The sequence below is a fragment of the Cynara cardunculus genome, assembly GCF_001531365.2.
Source record: "Cynara cardunculus var. scolymus isolate 2C chromosome LG 8, CcrdV1, whole genome shotgun sequence".
NCBI classification, from domain to species: domain Eukaryota; kingdom Viridiplantae; phylum Streptophyta; class Magnoliopsida; order Asterales; family Asteraceae; genus Cynara; species Cynara cardunculus.
In genome coordinates, this window is record NC_037535.1 from 8,390,901 (window position 1) to 8,403,855 (window position 12,955).

The 12,955-nt window shown below is 39.8% G+C and overlaps 1 pseudogene; it reads right to left on the minus strand.

Moving 5' to 3' along the window:
- LOC112516161 overlaps nt 1–10,769 on the minus strand; it is an 18,383-nt pseudogene extending 7,614 nt beyond the window's left edge.
- Nucleotides 10,770–12,955: the final 2,186 nt, after the last annotated feature.

The following is a 12,955-nucleotide window of genomic DNA, read 5'->3' on the forward strand; positions in this document are numbered from 1 at the left end:
CTTTAGATACCTTAAGGGAACTCCTTCATTGGGTCTCTGGTATCCAAAGAACTCTGGCTTTGATCTAATAGCCTATACAGATGCAGATCATGCAGGTTTTAAACTTGATAGAAAGAGTACGTCTGGAAGCTGTCAACTCTTGGGGGACAAGCTGGTAAGTTGGACATCCAGAAAACAGAATTGTATCTCAACCTCTACAGCCGAAGCATAATATGTTGCTGCTGCTAGTTGTTGTGCACAGGTTCTCTGGATGAAGACTCAGCTTAAGGACTATGGTTTTCAATATGAAAAAATACCAATCCTCTGTGACTCCAAGAGTGCAATAGCTATTTTTGCAAATCCTGTGCAGCATTCCAAGACCAAGCACATCGATGTAAGGTACCACTTTCTGAAAGACAATGTTGAAAAAGGTAATATAGAGATGTACTTTGTTCCCACTGAGATTCAACTTGCTGACATTTTCACAAAAGCTCTTGATGAGAAAAGATTTTTATTTCTAGTCAGCAAGATGGGTATGCTGAATCTCACCACTTAAAGGCAATAATTTGTTTGTAACCAGAGATCCTCAATATCTCATGGTTATGCCTATAAGTTATATATAGTATATTGGCCATAAACTCCAAGCACTCTAAACCAGAGCCTCTGGTTGTAAAGACCAGAGCCTCTGGTTGTAAAGACCAGAGCCTCTGGCCATTTAGAAACACTTGATTAATTTTTGGCAAAATCTTTCATCACCTTTGGAACCAGAGACCTCTGGTCCAAAGCAAATACTTGGTACTTTTTCACCAAGTATTCCCCTCCAAACTAGAGCCTCTGGTTGTATAGACCAGAGCTTCTGGAGTCCAATTCTTTGAGACCAGAGCCTTTTTGGTCTCAAACTTGGACTTCCTTAATCATTCATGCATGTAATCACGTCATTTTCCTTCATCCTTTGGAAGTAGAGACCTCTGGTCCAAAGCCAATACTTTGTGAACTTTTCACTAATTACTCTTTTCACAACCAGAGCCTCTAGTTCTAAAGACCAGAGCCTCTGGATTCAAAGCCTTTGGAACCAGAGCCCTCTGGTCTCAAAGGCACATCCATTCATTACCCACATACATGCACTTAACCAATTTTTCATATTTCTTTGCATCGCCTTTGCAACCAGAGCCCTCTGGTCTCAAAGGCTCCATCTTTTCATATCATTTTGCATATACTTCACCATTCTTTCATACCTATTTTCATAATCTTTACAACCAGAGGCTCTGGTTCTAAAGACCAAAGCCTCTGGATCTGTTGTCTTTGGAACCAGAGCCCTCTGGTCTCAAAGACCCACTCATTTTCATGTTATCTCTCATACTAGCCACATTTCATATCATTTTTCATCATCTTTCACAACCAGAGCCTCTGGTTGTAAAGACCAGAGCCTCTGGTCATCAAAATCAACCTCCCTATTGGTTCTAGGGGGAGTTTTAAACTCAAATCTCATCCCCATGAATCTTTTGAGGGGAGTTTTTTCATTCATCATAAGTTTTCATTGTATAATTGTGCATTTTCCATCCCAGAGCCTCTAGTTCTACTATCTAGAGCCTCTGGACACCAAAATGCTAGATAAATGATAAATTAAACATGTGTATACAACTAGAGCCCCTCTGGTCCTACATAATGGGTTGTCCATGCTTATACAGAGCCTCTGGTTTGTCTATCCAAGGCTTATTATTCATACAACCCAACATTTCACCGACGCCCTTATTCATCATGTTCAACCAGAGACCTCTGGTTCCTCATCAACAGGTTAATGTTTAACCAGAGCCCTTTGGTTCCCCATCCAAAGAGTCATGACCAACCAGAGCGCCTCTGGTTCCATGACAAAATCTTTTTCATCCAAAAACCCATCTTTAATTGCAAACTCTTTAAAGATTATACAAAATTGCAGCTTTTATGACTAAAAACTATACAACATGGATTTTTAGAAGATCAAAACTTCGTAATTAGTATTAATATTACAATTAGATGGAATTTTAAATATAATTTTTTTTTGGATTGATATTTCAAGAGATATTATTTGGAATAATTTATAGTTACTCCAAATAATCCAAACGTCATCTTACACAAAAGTCTGCCACATTTACAGGCTGCTCCCCAAAAGCCTCTTCAAATTACCCATCCACCCAACCCATGACGACATGTGTCCTCCCATATTAATGGCACAGTACCGTCAAGACGGCCCACGATCCCCACCAAATCACCTTTTTGCCAAACGTCTCCCACCATAATCATTACCATTTTAATATATTATTCCCTCAAAAAACCGTTTCCCATTCTCCACCTATAGATTCCCTTCTTCTCCAACACTTTCTCCTTTACGCTTCCAAAACCTTCTAAGAAAAAAGACGAACAACAAAACATAAAACCTGCAACTCCCCTAACAATGGCTTCTTCCGCCTCACACGAATCAAACAACAACGACAGCCATGTGCAATCAACCGGCGCTGACAGCCATGCACTGGTATTCCTCCCCATCAAGCCAAACAACCACGCGATCAACCTTCGAACCAACCTGTTTGAGGACAGGTTTGCAATCATGATAGAGTTTTTCCAGAACTGTATTCTCCAACCGCCATTGACCTTAACCGACAATGGCGTACCTCTCAAGTACGTCCAACAGTACTGGCAGACCTGTGAGTTCATCCCCGACAGCCGTGGAATCAAGGGGGATATAGACGCCCCAAACGACATGGTCTGCTCCATCAAGATCTCACGTGCAAAGGTCTCAAAAGTCCTTTGCATACCCACACGCCAAGAACTTGGCACTACGCCGAGCCATCGACAAGCTCCGGCATCCTCCGCTTCATCCGAATGCTAGGTTACAATCGTGACCTATGCAATGCCTCTGATTTCAAGAGGCAATTCTTGCCTCCAATGTGGAATATGTTCTTTTCCATATTGAACAGAGGCCTGACCTGCAAACTGGGATCGATGGATCAGGGCAACATCAATATAATGACTATCATGTATGGCCTCTTCTTCAACCTACCGCTGGACTATGCTTTTCTCATCTACAACGAGATCCATGCAGCGATAATCAAGAAGTGCAAACTCAAGGCCGCAAGAAAGCCATTGACATCCGTGCTCTTCCCAAGGTTCTTCGCTCTCTTCATCAAAGATGTAATGAGGAGACACGATCTAATGAACCATGCACTCTGCAGTTCCTAATGAATGGTCATCAACCAACGATCTCCAAGGAAGGCTACACCACGGAGAGGACAGTCTCTCGAGCCATGCTCAGCGTCATACCAGAGACGTCTGAGATAAGGCAGAAGTATGAATGCTCTATGCTATCCCGTAAACCAGGGCAGCTACCCCAGAGCACCTAGAGTTGTCCCCTGACCAAAATGAGGGAGCACAGGAGTCGTCCTCATCGGATGATGAAGATGATGATGATGACACTCCTCATGCATCCCCTGGCCCTTCACATATAATACCCATCTCCACTACCAAAGGGCAACCACCACCTCTACCCCTAGAGATCAAGACCGAAGGGGAATTAAACATGGACGACCCAGTCCAATCCTTCACCCAACAGAGGAACCTCACCATCCATCGCCCCTCTCCCAACAGAGGGACGATGAAGATATAAGAGCCACATCGCCTCATGGCTCGACACCTCCTATTACATAGCCAGAAGCATGTGTTGCTTCTGGCATTGCTAATCCTCAAGATCTTTTAGAGCGATCTCCCATTCGTGCACAACACACCCCTTCGATACTTGATCTAGCGAAGGGGAAATACACTTACTTCTCTTACCCGGCCTCTGAAGCCGAGGAAGAAGAAGAAGAAGCTGTTGCAACATCAAGAAATAGCTCCTCACTAGAGGGCTATCAAGGACATGATGGAAGTCCTTCACGGCCTATATTTTCACAAGGCAATGAAGGTGCCTCTGGAGCTGAGGCTTAACCTGCAGCATCCGTTGCTGCAGGGGTTACCAATGTGACTAATCTGGTCACAAAGGTTGAGTTCCAAGCCTTTGTAGACTCGATCCAGCGGTCCTTGGAAGACCTAAAACTCATCATACAAGGGATTGTGGAAAACCCTCCATCCATCGATCTCACCCCCTTCGACAGTCCCGTGCAACCCTTGAAACCTAAACCCGAGATAACACAACCCGTCTCCAAATGCTACAACAAACAGTCACCCAACACCATAACACCTCCTCTGCCTTTGCCACCCAAAGAAACAAACTCATAATGAACTCCATCACCACCTTCACGGACCAGGAAACTGCGACCGATGAGACCTTAGCCCACCCAGATAAACACCATCTCCTAGACCCTCAACACCCTTCCAGCCACCATAATCTCCCAAATCCCTCAACCTACCCCTCCCCAAACATCATCAATCGATGAAACCCTAGCCTCACTCTCCAACCAAATGGCCACCATCCAAAACACCCTAACCCAACTCACAGCCACTATTATAGCCCAAATACCCCAACCACCCCCACCTCCACCACCCACTAAAGTTCCATCATTCGATGATGCCCTCAATTCCTTCGCTACAGAGTTGAAGGACATCATCACCAACCTTCCTATCCCACCTCCTACATCAACATCCACCTCCATGCCCCCTCCTACATCAACATCCACTATGGAGTTAGACACCAGGGCCGACCTAAGGGCCCTGTCGAAGGCACTTATCTCATCCTTCAATGAGATAAGTGCAAAATTCAATCATCGTGCTTTACAACCAACCAAGGCTCTCTCCCAGAGCCTTGTCGATCAAGAAGCACGCACAAACTCTCTCCTTCACTCAATGGAGGAGAGCCGAAAACAACAAGCCCTGAAGACGTATCTTGCGTCCTTCAGGAAGGAGAAAAAGAAGAAGAGGAGCAGAGCTTCGTCCTCCAGCAGCCGCCTGCACAAAAGGCCATGACATGAGGACCCAGACCCCGATGATCAAGGTCTTGGACATCATGAGGGGGAGAACCAAGCCGTGGATGCTCAACACATGGAATCCGCTGCACCATCACCACCACCCCAAACACAAGAACAACCACCACCCACAATCGAAAGAACCCAAGCGAGGGAACTAGAGGCTCATCCCTCTGAAGATGTACAGAATGTACATGTTCCCATCGCCACATCCCAAGAACCCATCGAGTTGAGCTCATCGACCAATGAATAACCATCCACTCCACCAACAACCATCCTATCCTTCACCCCATCACCAACTCCCAATCTACCATTAAACCCCTCACCAACACCACGCACCACAGAACCCTTCACCTCTCTACCCATACAACCTCAACCCACAATCACCCAACCTTCATCACCACAACAACCTCTAACCCAAACTCAACCCGATGAACCAAAAACCACCCACATTGAAACCAATGAACCAAAAATCACCCCTCATGAACCCAATGAACCAGAGCCAACTCAAACCTTTCCATCACCAACCCCCTTAGCTCAAACACAACCCACAGCCCAACAAACCCAGGTGCAAGAGGATGCTCCTTCTTTGTCGAGGCACCCTCCTCAAGGGGTCGTCGATGAAATCATAGCAAATATGGATTCGCTTAGGAGACATCCAGAGATGCCGCCGAGGGAGCCAATAATGATGGAGAACATCCATCAATATCTGTACCATGATCGCGATGAAGGGCTGACTCTCAATCCTCCAATTCTTTCACCAGAATCCATGAACCTCCTTCACCATAGGTTTGTTAGACAGACTACCCAACCACCATGGGCTGTCTTTTCAAACAATGGAATAAGGCTGGTCATGGACATCAAGATGAGGAGCTTCGCCAACAGAGCCATCAAGTACATCGAGCACACAGTGAAGCAAACCCACAGTCAGGTCAACATCTTTAGTGACAATGACTTGATCAATCTCAATCCCTATGACTTGATCGAGCTTTACGTGTACACGACTCAGCGACAGGATCAGGATATATGATTTGGGATGGCGAACAGAGCGATCGTGTAGACAATGGAGACCTTGGTGAAGCATCGAGCCAAGAGTGACTTTGAAATTGCTCTTCGGCTTGGCATCGACAGACTTTCCTGCACTACACCTGATGAAGACTTCCTTGGCCTACAGGAGAAGACGTCTGCCTCTATCCTTACTCAACCAGAACTGGGTCTGGTATATAAAAATAAGTTTGGAACGAATAATTTTTTTAGGTTGACTGAGGCCTTTAAGTATTCAAATTAAACACTTAAATGGTTTCAGAAAGCCATCAGAGAGAGGTTGGGCAGACCTTATGTGCCAACAGACGATGGACAGAGACTGATACATGAGATATCTACTATCGTCCAATACAGAGGACTACTCATGCGCTTTTGGGATATATCACAGGGAAGACCCTGAATGTAGTCTTATGTTTTTTTTTTGTCTCGTAATTTCCATTTCATCGATGTAAGAATTCATCATTTGTTCCAATGAAAAATTTGGCAAAAGATGCTTTTCTTTAGAATAGCCTTTGTTCTTCATTTATACTTTGAATGTTCTTAGAATAGTTAATGTTTGTGCTTTCATTACTTAGGGGGAGATTGTTAGACCCCATAAGTATTATGCATGAAGTAATGAAGACAAACAAGTGATGAAGAACCAGAAGGTCGATGGAAGACTTCAAAGAAAAATGACTAGGTCTGAAGAACAACCAGAGGGTCGATGAACTGACCAGAGATGCGATGGAAAGTGCATCTCCATAACCCCTCAGGTACTAACACTTGGAGTTTCCTTCACCAGTTCAACCAGAGGCAACCAATGAAGATATGAAGATAAGGTTGAACTCATATCCCATGAAAGACAGTTGGAGATGACTAATCAACAGCTGGAGTCTACAATGTTTATCTTACTTTAATGTTTATCCTTGTTTTAGATAAGCTTTATTTGTTAGTAGAAGATTAGCTAAATAGTCTCAGTAGATAGTTATCTTCTTAGCTAGATTACTAGTATAAATAGGTGGTTAGGCCTATTGTAATCTAAGACACTTTTTACATTTTTCACATCATTGGAATAAAGTGAAATCTTTGGCACTCAAGATTATTCTTAGAACGTTTATTAATTGTTCTTGAGTGTTCATTATTTTACTCATCCAAACACTATAATTTGGTTATTCTTAACTTAATTATTAGTGTTATTGAGAGATCTGGGATCAACAGTATCTTTTACAAACCTCTTCTGCTTTCAGTTTTTCTTGACACACTTTTTCTTCTTGAAGAGCCTTTTGCTTTGTTTTGGCTTCTTCAATTGCAGCATCCTCTCTTATCTTTTTTTCTTCTATCTGAGATTTGTATTCATGATGCCTTTGAACGTCGGTCAGATGATTATCAAGTGCTTCTGCACTACAGATATAAAAGGAATATCAATAAGCTAACAAGCTCAAAAGTTCAATAAAACCGCAACACAAAACATGCAAACAGAATGTGGTGTAATTTAACAGAACACATTTAACGCCTTACATTATGCGTTGATATTGCGAATCACGTTTTCTATCCAACTCACGTCGTGCCTCCTTGCTCTTTTCAGCTCGGGAAAGAGCATTGGTAAGTTTCTCTTTTTCATTTGTGAGATCAGTTCAAATGCAGATATTTGGGTTCTTATATCTTCCTGTTTATTAGAGGTATTAGAAGAACAAATTTATTATGAAGAGACTGTGAAAACCAAAAGAGAAAGAAACAAATAATCAAAAGTAAGATGGGTAAGCAGTAACATAGATCAAGGATAGATTGCAACAGTAATCTGGTGTTCATGGCTTAGCTCAATTAAAGCACCTTCAATAACTCCCCCTTTATCCATCAAAGACCATTGAGCTCCAGTAGTTGACTCATTGTCAGAATCTGCATCATCACTGGAAAACATTTATTTGTCAGTGTCATCAATGTAGGAGTGGAAAAGCTTGCCACCATCCATAATTCAAACCAAGCATGTAGTCTACTTCTGAAATATTGTTCGCTTTCTTCCAACGACTAAATATTGATTTAAATTCTGTAACACAAACAACTGAAATAGTAAATGACCAGAACTGGCACCTTAAATATACTTCCTCGCAAGCAAACCGACCACCCATGGCTAGATGTGATGACCTGAATTTCAGACAACATCGATTGAGGTAACCTTATGTGATTATTTGTGAAATACGTGTTGACATGCATGTTATCTAAATAAATGCATGGGTCGTATATATATATATATATATATATATATGTGTGTGTGTGTGTGTGTGTGTGAATCTAAATGCTATGCATACATTAAAAGATGATATTAATATATGTATGCACATGGGTTAAATTGCATATTGGGTTTGGGTAGGTTGCACAATCAGCTTATTAATATTTTATTGAGAAAATGAGCAACCTTCATGGTTAAGAAAGTTTTTGGTTTTAAAATATTAAAACCATCGCCCAAAAGAGTTTTATAATAAAAACTCTTCCACCGCCTTGATTAATATATATATATATATATAAAGGGTAAAAGATAATATTTTATCTTATCTTACCTTGAAAAGACTTTGAGAGAAATAAGAGTGTGTGTGGCTGTGGAGATTGTTCTTGAAAAGAACTTTTGCTTAAAAGTGATTTTAGGAATCTGGGTATTTATTTGAAGATCTGTTGTGTAATCTAATCTTCAAATCTATGTATAAAAGGTGAGTTTTTGATACTAAAACCTTTATATAATGTTATTTGAACTACTGGATTTTGATGATTTGATATTTGGAAGAAGTTTGGTAAATACTGTTTTCTAATAGTTTAAAAGATGCGTTTCTATGATTCTGGATTTGGAAACTGTTTTGGATAGTACAGTAGATTCTGCTCATTAAAAACAGTTTGTGGACAATATCCTATTTTAAGGATTTAAAGGAAGATTTTGAGTTTGTAAATGATCTTAGAAGAACTGGTAGTTCTTGAGTTTTAAATTTTGAAAATAAAACTGTTTTGAAGCCATTAATGGTTAAAACTATAGAGGATATTCCTTCAAGACGGTTGTGACTTCGGTCTGTCTTCGTTTGGAATTAATCTATAGATTTTGGTGGATAAAACTATGGAGGTTGTTTCATCAAGACGGTTGTGACTTCGGTCTGTCTTCATTTGGAACTAATCCATAGATTTTGATGACGAAATAAGGGTGGCATATCAGAGGTGTACCATGGGATAAGGGTGGCATATCAAGGAGAGGTGTACCTTTGGTTATAAGAGTCGCATATCAAGGAGAGGTGTACCTTTGGATATAAGGGTGGCATTTGTGTGTGTGAAATATTATAGCTCTTGCTATTATGTCTCTTAAGATTGCAAGAGCTTTGAGTTCATGCTTCTTTGTGATTTGAGGACTCAGAGATGTTGCTCTTATTACAAATAATAGTATTGATGTTACTGAAAAGGGGAAAACTTGGCCTATGGCCAATGGTTTTGGATAAACTTTGTTTTGGAAAAGTGTTTGATTTATGAGAAACCAGAAAGGCTCTGGTTGTTCAGAGGGGCTCTGGTTGGTCCTCTTAATAGAACTAGAGGGTTCTGGATGATGATTCGATATTGATTCAAGTCTTTTACCAAGTTTTATTTAAACCAGAGCCTCTGTATTTATTAGATAGGAGCTATGTGTCAAAATCATATTCTAAAGATATTTTAAAAGATTTCATACTTAGAAACTTTTTATACAAAGTATAACCAACCCGAGGGGCTTTGGTTGGCCTACGCATTGAACCAAAAGGCCTCTGGTTGGTCTTATGTTTTGAGCCAAAAGCTCTGGCTAGTAGAACCAAAGCTCTAGTTACACTAAAATGCTTTAATGAATGATTTTATACTTGGAAAAACTACTCTAACTATCTATGGTGTTTCATTATGAACATTTATGAGAATGTATTCGAGTAAGAAGCTCTGGTTGGTATAACCAGAAGCTCTGTTAGAGCAACCAGAGGAACTCTGGTCCTGTTACTTATAGAAATACTTTCTAAGTCTGGTCATAGGGACCAGAGGACTGATGGACAAAAAAATTGAATCTACTTTTCATTATGTGGAATGAATTATCTAAATGATGCTTTGGTGATTTTCACCCTGCAATTACATGGAAAAAGGGATCTTACTAGACCTTCATGTCTAACCCTCATTTTGTATTTCAATTATGTATTGCAGGAACTGCATATTATAATGATAGTAAAGGAAAGGGAAAAATGTGATTAAGTTCCCTATATGCTTAGCTATGAGAAGATCAATATGTGGATGTATTTTGAAGTCAAATGACATGTAGTACAAAAGCATGTATTATGGAATTTTGGGGTTGTGTATTTTGTAATGTAGTCTCTTGTATTAAGGACCTTTATGGGGATTAAGCATGTATTTCTTTGAATGAATTATATGTTATATGCAATGTGAGTTTGGGGTGTTACACCAGAGGTCTGCTATAATTCCCCTCATCATCATAGTCATCTTCATCATCCGATACATGCATCTCAAAGGACTTCCAGTTTTTTCCAGCATGACTTACTACTGGAAGATCACTGCAAGAAGGAATATGTTAGATGAAGATAATAAAATAAAAAACCATTCATAACAACTTGAAGGGAACTCAGATTAAGTTTTTAATAATATAAAATGGGAGAACATGGTACCATGAATGTGTTTTGGTGAAAGGTAAGGAGACCAATGAGGATGCTTGAAGTTTGTGATCTACGACATTAAGCTCTTATAGGAGTTCATCAAAACTCCAATAATTTGTGGATCAACTATGATTCCACCAACATGTTGGGGGCATCGAAGTTTCAATTTTATACCTGCCCTGATCATTAAAACATTAGAAAGTGGATGAACCTCACCAATGAACTTCTCATAATAGGACAGTTGGTATTAGAACAATTAAAAAAAATCATACAATTACTACAAATAAAATAGACATTCATTCTGGGTATTAAAAAAAACCCATAAAAATGTCAACAGTGTTATTCTTTTTGGGAGGAGGGGAAGAGATAATCCAGGGAGATCATAATCTTCACTAACAAATTAGTATAACAGTTGATAAACATAAGAATTGAATAGAACATATTCAATTCCACTAAGATCCATGAGAGCTTTCTAAATTTCCCAATCTTATGGATATCCAGCACTAAGACCTGCATAATGTATTATCGGTCTCAGGTAAAGAAATGAAAGAGGATTGGATAAAAAAGCACTTACATGATTCAAATAAGGAGTTAACGGGTCTATCAAAGTAGTTGCGTCCTTTTTGTTATATAAGAAGTGATATGTATCTGGACAACAAGTGTAGAACTGAGTGTTAGAATCATATCATACAACTAACATGACTACAATAAATAGCTGTAAAATACATTTGGATATAAACCTGAAGACAAGAACATACAGACACAAAAAACATGTTTTCATTTTGCAAAAAGTAGAGCATAAAATTGGAGAAGGGCATATGGATAAAAAATTGAGTTGAATCCTGAATGTAAAGAAAACACCTCTTCTAGATGACAGAATATGCATTTGGTTAACTGATTAAGCCATATTACCGAATGTACTTCATTTTCTGACGAACTAGGCCGCCTGAGAGGTAGATCTCTTCAAACGACGGTGAATATTTGTTCATTGAGTAGTTCTTTGCCCAAAATCGATGATAATCGGCCAAGCATGTGGTGGCGAGCGTCCACCACCACCTCCTGTGCATAAATTCCCGATCCCGACACCATTTTCTCATCTCTCTCGCTTTCTCTCTTACGCCTCTCTTCTTTCCAATCTCTACAAGATGGAGTGGATGTGTGTATGGAATTACGGTTACGATGTTAGGGTTTAAGTTGTGTAGATCATGTGGGCCTGGATTTGAAACCCAAGTCCAAATTTTACAAAGCTAAGAAAGTGAAGCGAGGGAAGATGAGGAACTGTGGTGGAGGAGAGCGATATGGAGAGACCTGGAGGAGATGAACCATGGTTTTGAAGCTTTGTGTTTTCAATTTGAGTTGAATAAGTGTATCTCAAAGACAAATGTAGGAGACAGTGACAGAGAAACGGAGTCTGAAACCTTCCAGAGTTGGGTTTAAAACCCTTGCTTGAAAAGCTTGTATATTAGGATTTGTGAGTTGTGATTAAGAGATTTTTTAAATTTAGGCTTTAAAAAGCAGTACTATGTGCTTAGAGGGTTGTACTTAAGACTTTGTCTTAAATGCTTATTAATGTAGTATAGATATATATCATATTAGAACCATTAGGGATCGAATCGAACATGAAAAATCGAAAACCCGTGCTAGCAGAGACCAATGCGACTGACTTTCTACGCGACTTTATGAGAACTCAGGAGACTTTTTGCGAAACTTTAGAAGCGTAAAAAGTCGCATTAAGGTCTGTCAGTCCTAAAATGGCTGGTTTTTGGGCTTGTTCATCATTTATTTCCACCCAACCTTCTCCATTTTCTCTCTACCTTGACTTCTCTTGGAGCTTGAGGACCGATTATTGAAGTTTTAAAGGCTTTGTTAGTGATTTGAAATTTCTAGAAGTTAAATATATGATATATCTACCCTCTTTTGGATCTAGGGTTTGGTTCCTTTGCACCCTCAACCCTCATTCTTCTTTTGCGTTTTTGTGGGGATTTGAGAGTAAAATAGGTATTCTGGAGAGCTTTACATCTTGGACTGAGAGTTTTACTTAGAGATCTCAAGCCTTCACCAAAGGAAGATCAAGATTTGAGATTGAAACTCGACTTGGTATAAATCTAACAAAGTCGGTTTCATTCCTTTGCAAAACTATATACATATCAAAATATCTTTGTTTCGAGTTTTGAACACAACTCTATGGGTTTATTCTACTTTTGATCGGTTTTGTGAATAATTGTGTGTTTGGGCATATTTGGGTCATTAAATCTTTAAATATTATTTATGATATTTTATTGGGTTTTTTGAGGCACCAAAAGATATTTATTTCATTAAATGAGATTTCTTGGATATTTGAATGATTTAGTGCAAAATATTATTTTGACTCTT